We start from the raw sequence: 13,995 nt of genomic DNA, 5'->3' as shown, positions 1-13,995 counted from the left end.
TTCCGATAAAATCACTCCAACTTGCACCAGAATGAGAGTTCGACCGCACGCTGCATCTCGAGGGATGATGTGTAAAACACCTCCTTGTAACCGTTCCCAGCCATTTCACCACAAGGAGTCAAGGTCTTTGTCCCAAGGACATCACCATCCAGCTGATCCAGCCCCAAAACTATTTACACACCCTCTGTTCCCGTGCAGACTGAAGTCCAAAGCAGGCCTCAGTTCTGGCTCAGATGTGGGATGCCGGCTCGTCACGGGTGGGTTTCCCACCAGGTTAGAGGGACCTGACTGAAAAGCTCCTACTCCTCGTCTTGTTTTTCTGGGTGATGCACCGAGACCGAGGTTTAATTCCCAGATAAACCATGGCTTTCTCACCACAGGCTGTCTAGAGACTCAGGTGAACTCTGTCTGGGCCTGAATCATCTCCGGTCTGGAAGAAGAGACCTTCTTCCAACCCAGGCTGTGCCCAAGCCCAGCATCAAGCATCCAGCTCGGGTTGGACATAGCAGATAAAAATCCTCTGCTGGATCCACTCCTTCCATCTTCACTTCCTTATTGAAAAATCCCACGTGTGCCTTTGTAGGCGCCAACATCTCCCAGACTGTGGGCACTTCTCCTCCCAATACACCTATAAAGCAGCAAAATCCCTCCTGTAGCCTTTCACCAGTGGGAAGTTCTGGGAGATGGAGGATTACAGAGGTGGTACACAAAATTTTCAAAAGCCTGACCACCTTCAGATCCCCCTTAAGCCTCTGTCTTTAGGTATCGAGAAACTTTTTAAGAATCTGACTCCAAGTGATGTTGCAAAGGGATTACATGGGGTAGGGAATTGACCCCACAGCTTCCATACCCCAGGCTAAAATAACCAGAAAATAACCCCTATTGACTCCAAAATGTCAGCACAATAATTATTTTTTTGCAGGGGCTTGGGAGTGCCTGAAAGACAGTCTGAAACCGTGCTGTAGACTTCATCCACCTCATTCCCAATACCGCAGTGGAGGAATAAATGTAAAACATTGATAAAACAAAAATAATTAATATTCCTGAAACAGCTCCTAGTTTATCAGAAATAAAATCTCATGCTGTTTTCCCAACACTTCTACCTAAATAAGGAAACAAGCAGAGCTGTGTTTTTTCTGGGCTGGCTGTAATTTGCAGGATGATTGAGTAGTCTGAAAGTCAGCCCCAGTTTGCTCCTGCACCCCACGGTCCTGAGACAAGGCTGTGGGAAAACAGCTTTCTGGAGCTGACAAACAAAACCAAATGCTAAGCAACGAAGTACGTGGCCTGAGAAGCAGCCTAACAGTCCATTTGTATCCCAGTTGTCCCCAAAGCCCTGTTTCCAGGCCATGGCTTTCCAGATTTTGCAGAGCTGTGATGGTCTAGTGAACGTCCATCCCCAGAACAACTTTCCTTATGTCTCTGAAACCACGGCTTGGCCTTTTTCCAGCTTTTCTCCCAGGAGCTGTTCACCTCCATCATCACAGAACTCCATTTTTCCCCATTTTCTCCCTTCCATCTTGGTCGTTTTGCCTTTTCTTTTCCCCTACAGATGATGTGGGAGACACAGCACCTCCAGGCTGTAATTCCTAACCTGCTTCAATGATTTTCTCAAACTGCAGGTGGTAGCCACGCGATTGAATTTCCCCATCACACCGAGCACCCCAGGAGCCTTGGGCCATCCAAGCAGCTTGGGCTGGCAACGGTGCCTTGCAGGAGCACGAGGCCCCATGGCACAGGTCCACAGGGACATGCCACCGGGGCGGAGGGTGTACGGGACTGGGCGGCTGGGCACAGCTGACGGAGCACGTGAAGATGATGGAAGGGCACGGCCAGGATTAGGCGCATTCCCTCCGCCCGCCGCCCCGTTTGTGCAGCCCTCCTCGAGTTACGGGGGGAGCGGCCGCGCGGCCTCAGCCCGACCATCCATCTAAGATGCCAGGCTGAGGGGATCGCTCTGGACACGGGGAAAGGTAAGTAACGTGATTAGTGATTCCCTGGGTGGATCAGTTCTGATAAAGCACTTGGCGTGTGAGGAGATAGCACAGAAAATGTCACAACCGGGCAGGCAAGGAGCACAACACACGCCTTTCCATTTGCACACCACCAGAGTCGCTGTGCTGATCCGTTTGGGTCTATAGTTAAGGCTGAAACTGTGTTTTTCAGAGAAAACAGTGTTTTATGAGAGCTGAATCACCATCTCCCCTCTCTGTGGTAATTGAGAGCTAGCTATAACCTAGGTAATATTCAGAGAGGAGGTATGGGCAGATGGAAAGATGAACCAGCGTGACACAGTCCTGTATTTTTTACAGAAAGCTGTATTTTTTTCTTAATAAAAAATGACATTTCTTCTCCCCACATATACACTTATTCCCTTAGACTATGCTTTGCTCTAAGCAGCGTTGCAAAGAAACAAATGGTTCATCATATGCATAAGGTTAACTTTTATACATGAAGCATGAACGCCATTGTCAGGCAGGGAAGAAAAGATGGTAACGGGGTTAAATGTCCTGTCAACCAAACCTTGGGTCCTGTGTGGGATGCTGGGAGGTCCCACTGCCCCATGGCCCTTGCATCGGGACTTTCGAGGCTTTTTGCAGGCACAAATTATCCCTCTGCTACCTTGTGGTCTCTGTCTTGTTCTGAAGACCACCAGGAGAGGGTTCCCAGCCGTTCTCCTGAGGACCGGTCGCACAGGCTGCCCAGTCTCACTGCGCCTGGGGAATGCGCTTGGATTTCTCATTGATGCTAAATTTGCACATGATGGCATCTGCAGGAAATGCTTTCCACCATCCCCAGTTGGCCGGGAGACCCTATCTCTCTTGGCCAGGTTAGGCACGCTGTGTCAGCGCTCTCTGGCACTAGGGAAACGTGACAGCCCTGAGCAGGGTAACGGCAGCGCTCGGGGAACGCCAGCCAGCCCAGCCCAGGAGGACGCATCTCATCGGCAACGCGAGTCCCTCACGCTGCCTTCCCAGGGGCTGCCGAATGAAGTTCAAGGTCTCGGTGGCTAGGACACACTGCTCAGCAGCTTAGTTCAGGTCTCCAAGATGGATGATAGCAGAGGACAACTTCTCTCTCCAGGCTAAGCTGAACTCTCCTCTCAAAGGCAAAGCTCGCTCGTGCAGGAGAGCCGGAACATCCCAGGGCAGCCCCAGGAAGTACAGACCAATATTCCCTGGGTGAGAGCTTCAAACAGCCTTCCCTGCTCCAAAAGTCTGTATACAAAGGTCGTAGTGTAATAAAACACTACAATCCATGCAAAATTCTCCTTCCTTGCAGGAAAGGAAGGGTTTTAGATCAAGCAATACAGATGGAAGAACACAGAGAAGGTTTTGGACGCACAAGTCCCAGACCTCGTCTGCTTTTTCTCTGACTTCTCTCAGTAGATCTAAGAAAAGATATTACCTCTCCCGACAAAATTTGCTTCCCTTCCACATCTGACACTCAGCACACCGTTTCCACCCTCCCAGAAGGTGCTCAGATATCCGGATGAGGAATATAGTATAAAAAGCTTATGGCAGACCAGGTTGCCGTTAGTTTGAAAGAACTATACTGCTTCTGCTTTCTTTAACTGTATCTCATTCTTCTTTCTCACATCCCTTTGCATCACCTCAAGCAATTTGCTTATGCTCTGTACTTTTTCCCACTTTTAAATGGTTGCAGGCAGTTCCCTTACTCAGCGTTTACTCAGACTACAAGTAGTTAAAGTTTCCAAATGTTCTCCATAAACACGTCCTTCCTCAGGCCCCTTATCCTTTATATCACTCAACACTGGTTTCTTGGAGTCAGTCTGACACTGATGTATGAAGGATTTGATTTTGCTTTCCTTTTACATCTGGCTAGTACAAGAATAATCCCACTGGAGCCATTGGAATCGTTGTAAGTGAGAAAAAAACCTGATCAAGCCAACAGACTCATCTGTGCAGCAACTATTCAGTCCAGGTAGTCTGAGCTGAAGACTCTGAATATGCGTCCCTGAATCTAAATATCTCATCTGGGGAGGTGAGCACAGTTTTGAAGGCCTAAATCTCCTCTCACTGCTCCCTCACATCATCCTACTGTGCAAAGAAGTTTGTCTGTACACATCGATGCTGGGTTTAGCAAACAGATGTAGCAAACATGAAAGGAGAGATGCAAAAAATAACCAGGAAAAAAAAAAAGCCCAAGATCAACAGACAGAGTGAAAAACAGAAATGTCAAGTATTAATTGCTGCACAGACGTGAGGAATGTTAAGGGAAACTGTTTGGGGATTTATGTTCACAAAAATACGACAACTTCCCAAACGATTTCCTTTCAAATCTCTCAGCATTTTCCATAAATTCCATGTGCATGTGTGGTGCTCTCTGATAACATACAAATCTGCATGCATAAACTGTTTTGAAATGTTTGTACAGTTTCATCCAAAAATATGACTATATGTTTGTGTTTTAATTGTCAGCAATAGGATATTAGGCAATAGCCACATGCATCGTGTCAGGGGCACTGGCTGAGTTTAGGTGGTACTAGCACAACCTCTCCCTTTCTGCCTGGATCTCCGTAAGGAAGAGAAACCAGATTATCGGAAGGGAGAACCTGTAATCAAGCAAGGGTGCAAGCAAGAGCACAGCCCCTGCGCTCAGTGACCGGGGTGCCGCTCCAGACAAACCAATAAAGCCATTTCAGATTCATCGGGGTGTAACCAGGAGCAGAAATTTGCTGATTGCCAGGTCAGGCATCAGAGTTTTTGCAACTCTGGAAGAAAATAAAGCCTTTTGGGGGGATGGGGGGGAATGACACTTTGCTTCAATCAGTGTTGTTTGAAATGTCTTTCATTTATTAACATTCTTGCTGAAGCTGAACATTAGTTCTACTTTATCAGGAATATAATGCAGCTGCATTTTCTGGATGGGAACACCACCAAAAATATGTTAACTATATAGTCAACGGTTATGCCTTGTTTACTCTTATGTGTAAAACCATACGGAAACAATCCTCATAGGAAACCTCTTTTCTTTTTCTCTATCTGTATGCAAATAAAAATAATAGGAAAGGCTGGAATGGGATGCTTGCCGAGAAATGGGGTGGGAGGACTTTGCTGCCCTCTCCCCAGCGAGCAGCAGGATCGGGTCAGCCATCAGTGGGTGAGGATTTGTCTCCCAAATGTGGCAGAGGGAGCTCAGCACCACGCTGCGCCTTTGCAGAGGAGCGCTGGGTGCTGGGGAGCCTCTTGCTCCATTCTGCCCGGACTGGCAGGAGCTTCATTTTGCCCAGGGTTTGCTGAGAAACTCTCCTTGATTCTCCCAAGTGCAGATCCAGCCAAGTTGGGCTGCTCTGGTACAGCAATAGGGTTTGCAGGGAAGATGCATCTATTCCCTCAATGCTTTCCCTCTAGGACATTCCTCTTGGAGATGCATCTTTCCTGAAGCAAATGCCGCAGGCAGGGTGCTGGCTTGTGCATGGCTCTCAGCTCGTGCAACCGCCGCTCCCCGAGGGCTCAGCCTTGGCATTACTTGTGCCAGGATGAGCTTCCAGAGGAAATCGGCTGGCTCCGGAGGTGGGTTCCCATGGGCATGGGGGCTGCAACGAGGAAGGTAGCTCTGGAGAGGCTTCCCCTGCGCTCAGGGGGGACCTCTCGGACTTTCGGCTGCTCAAACGTTCATCAAACTCTCCTTGTGCTGATGCCATGCCCATGGCTTCATCCAGCAGCGCTGGCAGGGCGGCTGCGGGCGCAGGGCAAGGCTGGGGGGAGGCCGCTCACACCAGGAGGACAAATCTCGATGGACCTGAGGAGCACTGCCTGCTTGCCCACGGCCCAAGGAAGATGGCTACAAAATCCACCAGGATGTGACGCACCAGAGACTACATGGCAGAGCCTCCATCCCACCCTCCCCAGGCACAGGCAGGGTTAAATATTAACCACACCAGGTCTGCTTAGGCTGGGGTGCTGCAAGACAGCCCCTTCGGTTGGGCAGCCGCCCCCACAGCCATCCCCACGTGAAGGGAAGAGCAGAGAGTACGCTAAGGAGCCCTGGAAATATGCAAGGAGCTGCCAACATTTGCTGCCAAACACTTTTATCTTTAGACGAAGATAAATCTGTTGCTTACTTAACCCAGCCTTTACGAAACGCACAACTCCGGGTTTCCAAAATAACAGGAGCAGAGTAGGGCTGGCTGGTGTCCTGGTGAGCAGCAGATACATACAGGGCAGCTGTCCCTAGTAGCTCTCCCCCACTAGTATCTCCCTAGTAAAATGGCTGGAAAGTAAATCATATATCATAGAAATAAATAAGAACTTAACCTCCATGGGCCAGAGAACTTATCTTCTCGTGTTTCTGTAAAGTGCAGGTGTCTGTTTACTTAAGAGAGCGATTAAGATATAATGTTAATAATGAAGAACAAAAAAATCTGCTACTCAAAAAGAATAATGAGGAACGTAAAAATCGTGCAACGCAAGGCAGATGTAATGCAATAGCGAAAGAGCAGAAATGTGCCATAAATACATAAGAGGGTGTCCTCGGCTGTCGCGTGGTTTGTAACCCAAGGCCAGAGGGAAGAAAGATGCCAGCGATTCAAGGTGCAGCCCCCACCGCAGCGCTGGCTCTGAGCCCCAGGGTCTGCTCACCGAGGTGCTTTTATTCCTGTTATACACGACGGTGAGTTCAGGCAGCTGAATGTCATCCCAGGGTTTTGGTGTGGCACTGAGCGATGACTGTGAATTTGGGACCTGCCTCCTCTAAGAGGTCCCACGTCCAACTGACCAGGCACTACCCATTTACCAGGGCTTTTGTCAAACCTCAGGCTTCCTGCGAAAACGAGCTAGACTCCACCCTCATTTTCAGGTCATTTTGCTTAGTTTTCGTAGGGATAGGTGCTGCAAAACCATTGCAAATACTGACTGGGAATAGCAACGCCCTTTAGAGCTATAAAACTCACCAGTTTCAGTAAATACTTTTTTTTTTTTTAATATTAGAGTTATTCTCTGGCAAGAATATAGCCCCTTCCTCTGCCACCCGTGACCCAGGCTGAACCTGTTTGGCCTGTGTTATTGTGCTAGTGTAATTCAGTGGAAAAGAGATTGGATTAAACAGGCAGCTCTGAAGGAGTAAATAAAAGGAACGTGCTTTAAAGAGTAAATAGACAAGTCTGGGTATAATGGAATAACTCCTGGCGGTGCTAAATCAAAGAGAAAATAATGCCCTCACTAAAATCTGAACACGGATGTTTGTCTCTGCAAGAAAGAGCCCCAAAAAACTCAGAGGGGAGCAGAGGATGCTCTGGGGGTGTCCACAAATCCACACTAGAAACAGTACCAAAAAAAAAAAGGAAAGCATAAAAGAAAAAAAATGAGGCAAGATCTCTGTAACAGCCAGGCTCGCTGGGGAAGAAGCCCAATTTCTGAATGATCTGCGCACGTGCAGACCTTTTCCTAAGAGGAGTGCAGAGAAAGCCGGGTTAGCTCTGGGTAATTCCTCACTGATTCCAGACCAAATCTGTTTAGCAGCAGAAATATTATTTTTTTCCTCACTGCCAGCCCTGCAGTTCAACCTGGACTGGCGGGTCAAGTCCTCAGCTTCACCTCCCCTTTTCCTTTTATGCTGCTCCAGCGAAGTCAAGAGTATGTTTGAAGGCAGTAATGGGATTTTCCTAGCACGGGGGATCCTACGAGAGTAGCCAGCAGCTCCTGTCCGGGCCAGCAGCACGATGTCCCGAGGCAGGAGAGGGCTGGGAAGATGTGAGGCTCTCTGGCAGCCTCAGCATGCAGATTCCCACTTTGGGAATGGTTAGCCAATGGCATAAATCAGCCCAGCTGTGAAGTCAATTGATCTGTCTTCCTCCACAGGCTGTTTTACTCCCAGCAAAAAGTTGAGAAGCTGATGATACAAAGCTCACTGCATCCCCCCCTACTCACCAGGGCTCTGTACCCCCAGGAGCCCCGCAAGAGAAATGGGGCACTCGCCTCTCCAGAACCAAAGCAAGAAACAAAGTCTTTTTGCAAGCCCAGGGTCTAATTCTGGTTGTGTTCATACCTGTACAATCCAAGGTGGATCCTGGTCTATCTCCATCCCTCTGCTGGGTTGGCCTGCAGAGGTAGGGGAAAAGACTTTAACTCTCATCTGAATATATGAGCAGTAAATATCCAGGTGGGGTAAAGTGTATGTTGAGTCGCTTCTCAGAGCTGTCATCCTCATTTTCATGCAGTGGCATCAGAAAAAGTACATTGTGAATGATTCGGGGACATTTGTTTTCCATCAGCTGCAGAGGAAAGTCTCTGTGCTTGCAAGGTGTGAGAGTCCTTCCCATGGGAAAATGGGACAGTGAATCTGGGAACCAAAAATGAAGTTCTCTTATATCATAGAATCACAGAATAGTTTGGGTTGGAAAGGATCTTTAAAGGTCATCCAACCCCCCCTGCCATGGGCAGGGACATCTTCAACCAGATCAGGTTGCTCAGATCCCCGTCCAACCTGACCTTGAATGTTTCCAGGGATGGGGCATCTACCACCTCTCTGGGCAACCTGGGCCAGTGTTTCACCACCCTCATCATGTAAAATTTTTTCCTTATATCTAGTCTGAATCTACCCTCCTTTAGTTTAAAACCATTCGCCCTTGTCCTATCGCAACAGGCCCTGCTAAAAAGTTTGTCCCCATCTTTCTTATAAGCCCCCTTTAAGTACTGAAAGGCCACAATAAGGTCTCCCCTTCTCTTCTCCAGGCTGAACATCCCCAACTCTCTCAGCCTTTCCTCATAGGAGAGGTGCTCCATCCCCCTGATCATCTTCATGACCCTCCTCTGGACCCTCTCCAACAGGTCCATGTCTGTCTTGTGCTGAGGAGCCCTCTGGACGCAGCACTGCACCAGACCAGAGGGGCAGAATCGTCTTTTCCTCATTTCTACAGTGACTCTAGTGTCGGAGCTTTAGTGAAGAGTTTTGACAATATATAGCGTACTGTTTTATGTTGACTCAGCTTTATGGAGGTATTATCTCTTCTCTGCTAACGGGGGAATAGGGATCATCATTTCAATTGAAAACAGACACACAAGTGCAGAAAGACTAAATATATGCAATTTTATACAGTCATTTTCCTACCCAGACCCCAAATGTCTTCATAAATCATTTCCTAATATGGAAAGGATAAGAACTTTTGAACATTTCGGGGTCCTGATGTGACCATTAATTGAGATACCCAGATTACGGATGCAACCACCCATACTTGAGCATAGCACTTGAAGTGAATAAATGGAGAGAAGGAATTATACGTATTGTAATGTTATACGGTGCAAAAGAATTCTTCAAGGAATACCACATCCTGAGCCTTAGACAAGGAAATCCAGGCCAGGCATTGTGGAAAAAATTAATATATTTCAAGGCCAGGCAAAATTATGAGGATGAACAATCTGAATAATCCAAGGTGCATAAACTCATCCGTATTTTCCAACAAAGTGGAGTGAGTACGTCGTATAATCCAGTACTGAGGTGCAGGATTTGGGTTACAGACACTGAAGTCATCTGCATGAAAGGCCCACCAGAATCTCTTCACTTCTCTTCAGAAGAGATTCAAAAGCAAAAAGAGAATTAAAACTGCAGGTCAGCATTTCCAAATCACTGACCGTGACTCCAGGTGGGGAGAGCCACGCTGGTTAGTGCGTTCTGGCAGCTCTATGAATCCCAGTGCACAGGGCAGATGGGCATTAGTGGAAGGCAATGGTCCATCAGACCATACTGCTTTCACCAGCTAAGGTTTTCTGCCCAGTCTTACAGCCCCCTGAGAGGCAACCAGCCCTAGAGTCACTCTTTGCTTACATCTGGGCAAGATTTACTCCCAAAGTGTGTTTTCCCAGCAAAGTTGTAGGGCACACTCATGTTGACAACATCCCCAAGCAACATAACAAGCTATGCCTCATGAGAAGCCCTCTGGAAGGTGCTTTTCAAGATGAGCTGGTAGAAATTTGGGTGCAGGAAGTAGGACTGCATGGCTCGAAACCTAGGAGGCCAGGAAAGAGCAACATCCTTCAGCACAAACACAAAGCTTGGGCCGTGAAAAACGGCTTGTCAAGAGAATGTGGAACAGGAGGATGTTTGAGCTGGTGTCTATAAGAAGAAAATAAGACGACCCTTCTTTTTGAGTAGAGAAACATTATTGCTAGAATCTATATCCTTATATAAATACTTTTGTTAAACATAGGTCCGTGCTCTTCTGAAGATACAACCCAAGAAGGCTAATATGGCATGTGCGAGAACATCTTACTTATTAGTAGCTACTTTTTGCACAGCTCTCAGAGGTGTGCTGGGGTTAAAATAGTTAAAACATGTTTATTGATCTGAGTAAAGCCTCGTGGGTCACTCAAAAGTGACACAAAACTCAAACTGGAGTGGAGGTTAGCCTAGTGCCATTTCTGACAAGTCCCTTTGAAGGCAGAGTTGCAGTTTATTATATTAATGAACTCCCACAGAGCGGTCCTCCAACATAGCTGAGTCTCAAACTGGATTTCTGGGGTCACTGGGGTCCTGTGCATGAGAACAGTGAACCACGTGCTTGGATAAGTTGGACAACATGGTGTTATAGCCCAGACGAAACTAGATGCCAAATTGCTTCAGAATTAAACACAAACTTGAATGCTGGCATGGCTCAAAAGTTTCTAGGAATAAACCACATATTTTAGAAGTTTAGCTTTGTTTTCCCAATCAAGATGTTCTTAAAACAATCTTAGGTGTGTGAAAGGCAGCCGAATCAACAACTCCTTATTCTGGGAAAACTGGTGAAGACACAAGGAAATTGAGATGCTTGGAACTGCAGGCTGAAATACCACCTATGTAATGGCGTAATGTCTCCAGCCTTATATGCATGTTTTCTGCATGGAGCTGGGGTCATCTTTGGATGCGCTAGGACACCAGTATAGTCAATACCCCGGTCATCAGTTCTTAGGTTTGTGTAAGAAGCTGTTTGGTTGCCATATAGATATACACTAGTCTGTTCACTCATGCATCTGTAAGCATTTTACGACTATTCATAAATTAAATCTCAGTGAAGCCTCCTGCTTCACTGATCTGTGAGTACCTCCAGTTGATGGAGAAACAAGATGCACTGGCAGGTTTAGTCACTTGGCTGAGCTCCCCCAGTCAGCTGCAGCTCTGGAGCCCAGACTCCCAGTCCTTCCTAGTAAACCTTCGTGCTTCATTATGGACACTTCCCATCTCAAAAAAAGACTAATGTAAGGTGTGAGAACAAGTCTGCCTGCAACACATACTGCAGGAGAGACCTCATGGTCCCAGAGCAATGTATCTGAAGGGTTTTCACTGGAGGAGGGTTTGCCACCAAGGACATGCCCAAACTTTGGCACAGAGGATGCGTAAGCCAGATGCCAGCCCTTTTCTTCTAGCTGCCAGTTCAAATGTCAATCACATGCAGGCTCCTGATTTATAGCAAGTCATGCCACCACTCTCGTGAGCTGGAAATGAGAATGTCGGCGTGAAGCCCCAGATGCCACCACAGAGTGCAGGACACATGGTGTGAATGTGTCTTTTAACGATGCAGTCTCTGTAGGTGTAGGGCAAGCGGCTGACACCGTCACCCCCTAACAAGAGAAGTTTGCACAAAGAGCAAACATGAGCATGTGGGCTAAGGCTGACAAAATACTGGCCAGAGATAAGCTGCAGCCCCAGAATTTGGCTCCAAGTCCAAATTTTTCCAAAGCTCAGGATCATTTAGGCCCGGAGCTGTTGTTCAGCCTGTTGGAGACAGAAGATCTCATAAAGACATGTCGTCTGCTGCTTTGGTTTCTAGTGCCTAATCCAAATACCTACAATGAGCACATGGCACTCCCAACATCTTCCTCTTCTCCTCCCATTGTCCTCACATGTCCTCATCGACTTGCTTGAGTTAGTATTGTGTTTAGGGAAGCTTTGCGGACACTTCTCAGCTTTGCCAGGAAACTATATCTTCATCCCAGTTTGTCCTGAACATAGTCTAGGAGTCTACATGTTTGTCTATGCTATAGGAACTACCCTTTGCTAATCATCCCCCTTCTTGACAAAAGAGAAAGGGAGAAATAAATGCTGCCAAGTTTCAGTTGCGGGTGAGTAACAGATGGGTGGTTTACCCCTCTGCTGCTAAAGCCTCCCGGTGGTGCAGAGACATCCATCTGAGCTTCATGAGAGGCAGCAGGACACCACCTTGCTCCTTACATCTGATGCCACGCAAATTGAACTATATGATTTCCAGGGTCAGGTCAAAAGTCATTGGCAAGATCCCACTGCTGTATCCCACAGACAGATAAGTCCTCCGAGGCCCAGAAGTGCTAGGGAGCATAAGGAAAGACAGGTAAGAAGCTCTGCATAGAGTCTTCCAGATCTGCTAAGACAGGTATTGATCATCACTGGAAGGCCCACGCAGTTCAGTGCAGACTCTTCTCCATGGTGCTCCCAGTGCATCCCATAGCTACCTCAATTTTTGTCAATATCTGTTTATTGGCGTCCTCCCAGATAAAGAAAACGTGATTATACATTGAAAATGCCAACATTTACTTTCATTTCTTTTTTTCCTATCCATGTCTCCCTCTTAGCTGGTAAGTGCTGCACAGCCTCTGTTTTGCCATGTATAGCAGTAGTGTGTGAATAATAAATAACAATGATATGCTTTCAGCCAGAAAATAAACCCCATATGTGTCCTCAAGTGTCTCTTTTCTCTTGAAGAATTCACGCAAACATTGGTTCCAGAGACTGTTATAATCCTGTTTACTTGTCAATGCTTGGAGTGAGCATGTAATTACAGTTCCACTGTAAGATACTTAACATGTAATTCAATGGCAAAGAGCTGCCATGTTATTATAGTCTTCTAAGGTTGGATTTATGCCCTGAAACCTAAATTAGTCCCAACAATTTCTGTTCAGAGGAGGATAATTTAATGCAAACATTATCAAGCACACCAAAGAGCAAATTTCACCGAGACAAGAGACAATACAAGCAAGTAATTTTTTTTTTTTCCCCAGCTTTCTTTGCCACCACAGTTTTCTTGGACTTGTATCTTCCTAGACAGGCAAAGGGTTTGTGTTTGAGTAGGGTGCAAAAGTGAAATGAAAAATATCAGAATATCATGCTTCATAGCAATGAAGAAACCTTAGGAATCAATTCTGACCTTGGAGACAGACACAAAACCTCTGGGACATGTCTCATGGTGATACCCAGTGGTGAACTTCGATGTGAGCTAAAAGATGAAAAAAGTTATAGGAAGCAAGTTATATCTCTGACCTTTGCTCACTTATTCGGCCCAGTGCAGCTACGTCTCTAGGATCTGTTGTTAAGCTACTGCCTGTCATATCACCATCATCAACAACATTAATTGGGCCCTGCCTTAAAATAATCCATCCTCAGCACCACACCACTTAGCACTCCTACAGGCCTGTTCATACAAGACTCGCAGAGGGCTTTACATGTCCCGACCGCTGAAGCAATACAATGTGCCCAAGAATTTGGTCAGAGGCACAACGGGGGTAGCCGTGTTTGCCACAATAAAGCTACACACTTGCCTATGGCCACAGCCGAGGCTGCTTGAGGAACAGAGGAAGAAATCCAGCTCTTGGCTGTATTCGTTTGCTGCATGCCCAGTCCCATACTTTGTTCTGAGCCTCCGTTTTCCATTTGTAAAAGGAGTTTTGCACTTTCAGTCTTCCCAGGGGCAGGGTGACACCAGCCATGGGACCCCTCTAGAGCAAGTGAGTTATCTACGGCAGTGGAGATGCCTGGGTCTCCTTCACCGCCTTTCAGCAAGGTTGCCCTTCTCGAGCCATTCCCTGGCTCCTGAAGCCCCTGGCCAGCCCTTTCAGTACAAACATAACGCAGGCAGTTTTGTTAGAAGGCGTAGAGGCCACAGCCAAGCTAAGAGTCCACAGCAGTCATGCGAACGCGGGCAGAAAGTCCCCAAAGCTCAGAGGAAGGAGAGCAGAGGAATGCAAGCGCGGGGAGCACCTGGGACCCCGGGCTGCCAGCAAGCCCAGGTGTGCACCGCACAGGCGG

This window comes from Calonectris borealis, chromosome 4, assembly GCF_964195595.1.
Source record: "Calonectris borealis chromosome 4, bCalBor7.hap1.2, whole genome shotgun sequence".
In the NCBI taxonomy this organism is placed as follows: Eukaryota; Metazoa; Chordata; class Aves; order Procellariiformes; family Procellariidae; genus Calonectris; species Calonectris borealis.
The sequence above is the reverse complement of the archived record's forward strand: the minus strand, read 5'-3'. Positions refer to the sequence as shown.